The sequence below is a fragment of the Colossoma macropomum genome, unplaced genomic scaffold (genome assembly GCF_904425465.1).
Source record: "Colossoma macropomum unplaced genomic scaffold, Colossoma_macropomum, whole genome shotgun sequence".
In the NCBI taxonomy this organism is placed as follows: Eukaryota; Metazoa; Chordata; class Actinopteri; order Characiformes; family Serrasalmidae; genus Colossoma; species Colossoma macropomum.
In genome coordinates this window covers 895,951-902,500 of record NW_023494795.1, presented here as the reverse complement: position 1 = coordinate 902,500, position 6,550 = coordinate 895,951, and positions in this window count along the sequence as shown.

The following is a 6,550-nucleotide window of genomic DNA, read 5'->3' as shown; positions in this document are numbered from 1 at the left end:
CTTTAAAGAACCCTTTCTGTAATTGTGATGTGAGTGTGAACAACCTCATTTTAGTCTAAAGAACCTTCACATTATGTACAGGTTCTACACCAATTAAAGAAGTTTCTGAGAGCAGTGTACAACATTACTATTAAGGTATATTTGCTACTATTATGTTAGCTATATTATTATTATTATTATTATTATTATTATTTGATCTACTTTATACCATCATAATCACATCTAATTCAAATTATTAAAGGCCACTTTTAAACATTTTAAAGTTTGAAATTTGCACAGGAGTCAGACAAGTAGCCACATTAGCATCATAGCTCCAGTGCAAAATTAAAAAGTCAACTTCAGACACCAAACATGGCTCAACTGACCAACTACATTTAGGGTGATTTGAGTTTTGATTGACCTATTGGGCCAGCTGACCAGTGAAACACTGACTTTAGCATATTAGCTAACTTCAGGTAACTGCTACCTAGAGGTGAATTCCAATGATTTTTCAAATTGTCGGTATAATTCAATTGTTATGATGTAAACAAATTCATTCAGAGTGGTTTGGTGTGAAATGCTCTGTGCTAGATAAACTTACAGTCATTTTTGTTCACAGTGGTGGTGATAGGAACCAGACATCCACCTCAAAAAAGCTCCCTCACAGAAAAGTCATTACATGTGACCATTACAAATACTTTTCCTGATGCCTGACACATTGTTTAATGTTCATTTTAAAGAAGATTTTCACATAAAATATGATTTTTCCATATGTTGCAGCAGACAAATACTTATGTACCACCATATTTTCATGATCAACAATACATATAAACACTCAGAAGACAGCTGGTAGCTTCACCGGGGGTAAATCAAATTAACGCTTGTAGACATTGTGGCCCCGGTTCCTGCCCCTAATCTCCACCACTGTAAAGAAAATCTGATTGAGTAAGTTTCTCTAGAATAGAGCAATTTCACATCAAACTACGATTTTTTACATTTCAATAATTGCATCATTTAGAATTGTTTCATTTCACCAAATGTATTATCATTCATCATCAGCAAAAACCCAAGATACATGCTGTTAGTAACGTACTTTCTTCGGATTGTACATTTGCTGCAGCGTCTTCAGATGTAAAGGAAACATCCGCGCTGCGAAGCCAGCAAACAAAGCAAATGACCCATATATGCTAACAATTTTCTTTAAAGTAGCCATTTGGTTGTTGCAATAACCCACACTGTAAAGAAGTGGTGTAAATTTACAGCACTAATTCTACAGTAATCTTCCATATTTCTTACATACAGCAGGTTGCTGTAAAGAGTGAGGCATTCTGGGATAAACAGGTTCTTGTCAAAAAAGGTAAAAAAAAAATATTTTTTACAGTAAATAGCTGTTATTCGCAAAGCATGTTGGGAAAGTGGCCTATACATTGTGCAGTCTTGAGCAGCCTGTCTCTGAATATTGTAATGATGGGGGCGGAGCTTCCCAGCAAGACTTGTTTTGTTAATTTGCTTTTATTTGTTTTTCTACAGTTTCTCTTTGAAAGTATGTACATGTTTTGATTTTCCAATCGTGATTGTGTTTTAGTCAACTACACACTTAAAAAAGATGGCTCTTCAAGGGTTCTTTAATAAAGGGAATTTCTATTTAGAACCACAAGTACAATATAGAACCATGTCATGCTTGGTTGCTTGCATGATGAAATGACTCTTCAGGTTGATGGAGAATGTGTTGTATATGGTTCTATGTAGAACCTTTTTGAAAATGATTCTGATACAGCACCAAAAAGAGTTCCTGTATTGTTTGAAAGCTTGACATGGTAACAATAGCAGAACCCTTTTTGGCGCTGTACAGAACCATGTACAATGTCAATCTGAAGAACCACCTCACCATGCAAAGAACCATTTAAGCATGCAATGGTTCCAAATAGAATTCATAGTTCTAAATAGAGCCATTACCTTTATGAAAGAACCCTTGAAGGACTATCCTTTTTAAGTGTGCTGTTCTTCTAGGAACATTATAATTCTACACTGTTTGGAAAAATAGCCTGACGTTCTTTTGTTATTGTTGTTGTTGTTGTTGTTGTCATTGTTGTTGTTTATGTAGCGGTATGCACACTATAAAAATGGCTTGTCGGTTCAACCCAAAAAAAAAATACTACATATGATAACATAAATTCACTAGTTTTACTCAACCTAAATAAATACTTTGAATGAAAGACACTTTTAATAATAATTCAATATTTTTTAAGTGGAGTAAAACTAGTTCAGTTGCTTGTTACAACAAGAAATACTTTTTTTAGGTTGAACTGATGAGCCATTTTTTACAGTGCATGAACGTTCAAGATTTTGCTGCTGGGAACTTGCTGGATAGATTTGTATTATAATTATTAATATTATCACTATTATTATTATAATTTGGTAAAACTGAAGGTCCTTATCCTATGGGTTCACATCAGAGTGCATACAAACTGTACATTAGAAATACAACAGTGCGAGAAAAACGGTATAAATACTGTAATCAGCTGTATCGTTAAAAATTAATTAATTACGTTGCATGAATGATTCTTTCAATCAGTGTAATTTCTGAACTAGTTCTATTGCTTGTTACTATATGTGTATTAGAAATACCGTAAAGTACTGTAATTTACACTCCTACATACAACCATGGTTCTTCAAGGGTTCTTTAGTAAAGGCAATGGTCCTATTTAGAACTGTGAATTCTACATTGAACCACTGCATACTTAAATGGTTCTTTGCGTGGTGAAATGTTCTTCTGGTTGAGGAAAAGTAGGTACAGCACCAAAAAGGGTTGTGTTATTGTTATGATGTCAAGCTTGTAACAATAGCAGACCTTTTTTTGGTGCTATATAGAACGCTGTAAAAGTGGCTTGTCAGATCTACCGAAACAAATACTTCATGTGGTAACAAGAAAATTAACTAGTTCTATTCAACCTAAATAAACAATTAAGGCAATCTTTTGAGTTGGAAAAAAATGGTTCAATTGCTTGTTACTATATGCACTAATTTGTAGGTTGATCTGACGAGCCATTTTTTTTTACAGTGTGTATTTAGAAATACAGTAATGTACTGTAATTTTATACAATCTTAAAAAAAGAAGGTTCTACAAGGATTCTTTAGTAAGGGGAATGACTATTTTGAAGCATAAAATCTATATAGAATCTCTTCATGCTTGGTTCTTTGCATGGTGAAATAGTTCTTTAAATTAACGGAAAATGCATGTATATGGTTCTATATAGAACCTTTTTGAAAATGGTTCTATATGGCACCAAAAATGTTCTGCTATTGTTACAAGCTTGACATTGTAACAATAATAGACCCCCCTTTGGTTCTGTACACATTCTCCCTCAACCTGTAAAACCATTTCAACATGCGAAGAACAATTTACTTGAAACGGTTCAATATAGAACTCACAGTTCTAAATAGAACCCTTACCTTTACTAAAGAACTCTTAAAGAACCATCTTTTTACGGGTGTACACTGTAAATACCTCGTCAGATCAACCTAAAAAATTTACTTCATGTAGTTACAAGCAATTGAAGTAGTTTATTTCAGCTCAAAAAATTGCATTGATTGAAAGAATGATTCATTCAAAGTATTTATTTAGGTTGAATAAATGTAGCTGATTTACTTATCACATGAAATTTTTGATCTGATGAGCTATTTTTTACTCTGTAGTACAGTATAAATACTGTAAATTAACAGTAAATTGCTGGCAACATTGCTGCCAGTGAATTACTGTAGTAGAATATATTTTGCACCTAAAATCAAACCGAGAAACTGAGGTATAATATCGCGATATCGATATTTCAGTCCACTTCATTCTCCTCTATTGGCTTTCTAAGCGTGTATAAACTGTAGATAGGCTATCAGTGTAAAAGCCCTGGGGGTCAAACAGAGCTTTAGGACTTCACAGCTCTGCGGCAGAGATAATAACAGTAGACAAAGCCCCTCTCCGACCACCCTACAACTTATTTATTTATTTCATTTGCTTTGCTTTCCAATATTTTGGGGTGAGATGAATAAAATGCTTTGGGTCAGCGGGTTAATTGCGGTTATCAGATTACAAACCCCATACACGGGGGGCTTCAGCAATATTAGAGAGTGGGTGTGGGTCTTTAGGGGGGGTTAAAAGCTTGGCTCTGGGGGTGTTAGGTCGTGTTTCGGGTGCTGTTTGGTTGTGTGTGTTATATAGGTCTTTCTGAGTGTGTGTGTGTGTGTGTGTGCCTTCAGTCCCTGTGCTGATTCCCGCTGCGCCCCGGGTTCCGCTCGTGGCTTCTTCAATACTTTCTGCTTCATGAGTCACGAGCCGGAACCCGCAGGCCACGCGCTCCGCTCCTCCCGCCGCATTAAATACACCAGGCGAGGGGTTGGGGTGGAGGGGGTGGGGGTGCGGGGTTATAGGGGTGCACGGATGGGACGAATAAAGGCTCGTGCTGCTCTGTCCCCGGTGAAGCGCGCGAAGGGAGGGTGCAACCGGTCACTTGCAAGCACGAGCGAGATTGAACATCAGGCTTTAGTTACTTTTATTACATTTTTATAACATTTTAAAGTCTAATATTTTAATAAACTAATAAACTCTTATAGTTTAAAATAGTCTAAACGTAACACCCTCGACTGCATTTCTATAAAGGCCGTGTTATTATTATTATTATTATTATTATTATTATTGTGTGTGTACAGAATTCTGTGATGAAACAGTGAGAAGAAAAAGCATACTATGTTTCGTTTAATTAATTTTATTTTATTATATTTTGTTTAGTTCTCTACTCAAATCATGGCTAATAATCTTTAAAACTATTTTAAAATATTCAAATTTGAGAAACAGAACAGGCTACGGCTGTTAACGTCACGTGACACATGTATAATATTTTGACGACTCAAAAATTTTGTATTTTTTTCCCTTTTTTTAACTGAAAAATTAATGATTTAAAACGTAAGAACGAAAAAAACGTTTGTTTGTTTGTTTGTTGGTTGGTTGAAGTGAAACGCACGACCAGCACATACAATAAAACACATGATTTATTCTCATTTTTTTTATATATATATAAATGAAAATCACTGGACAAGAACCAACTTCTACCCGTCACCATATAACAAGTCGTCTATGAAAAAAGAAATTCAGAAAAAAAATTATAAAATAATGAAAAATAAAAATTACAAGATGCTATCTAAACCAAGCGTTCACCCACGCACAGGGACACAGTCACAGAAAGACGAGCCAGCTGTACAAACTTCCATTAAATTAGGCATAAATAAATATGTACAAACATAAATATTAGACTTTCGCGCTGATTGGCTCAGTCAGACTTCCGCTCTGACGTAATGGCCTTTCTGTAGTCTACTTTTCCTCTTCCAAAGTCCAACAGCCTACGTTAACCAACGTGGTGACCAACAGAGAAAATGAAACAATAGTAACAGCGATTAAGTGACGTTTCTGCTCCTAATTTTATGCGTAAATAAATTCTAAAACGTGTAAATCGACACCAGCTGTGCGACTGATGGCATGAATAGAATAGCAGTGATATTCATCTCAGGTGGTGGAATAACTGATCTGCATTTTTCTGACCCTAATTGAACTATTAATAATGGCCATGACTGCACGAGGAACAGCGCACACAAAAGCCAACCACTACAAAACCATAGAATCTGCTTTGACGAATGGCTTTGAAATGGACACTCCACTCTCCCCTCCACTCACAGTCCAAAAGGGGAAATGGATAGGTGTGAGAATTTGGGTTTGGAAGGCTGAACTGAGAGACTCGCCTCCGTAGAGCGCTTATAAAGGGTGTCTCTTGGGCCAGTGTGCAAAAACGAGGTGATGTCAGATACAGTAGCTCGCAATGGGACGATTCAGTACAACTAGATCTGCCTGCTTCGACGCTAAAGAGCCTCCAGAACAACACTGTACTCAGTCCAAACCAACATCACTATCATGGCTGTGTGAGATCACAGATATAAAGCAAGGCTAAAGCACAGCGACTCATATAACACTGATGGAATGGTGACCATTCATTGAGATTCAAGGACTGAATCAACTCAGTCTCACCAGTGATAACCTGTCTCTTCTCCAGCGGACACTCCATACACAGCCCTGTCTTAAAGTATTAGCACCCTTGATCAAATTAAACGTTTTTACGTTTTGTTCATTTCCTAGCTGGCCTGTGTGTGAAAGTTATGGCATATTTTGTCTTATTTTTTCCAATATTTTGAACAAATAAACAGAAATTGTGCAGTAAAAATATGACATCCTTAAGTTTTGTAGGAATTTGACCAGGGTGTTCAAACCTTTGCACATGACTTTATGTACTATACATACACTACTGATCAAAAGTTTGGGAGCAATATTATCAATAATATAAAGCCAGAGTAGTGATAGATGAATATACAACTTTACAATTTTATGTCATTTTAAAATTAGTAGTAATAAACTAAATAATAAAAATAAAGGACCCATTGTCAACATTTTTGACAATTTATGTGCCATAATTCATTTTTTGTGACCATCTAGAGTTAAATTATACTTAGAATTTAACAGGTTGGTTGTATCAGC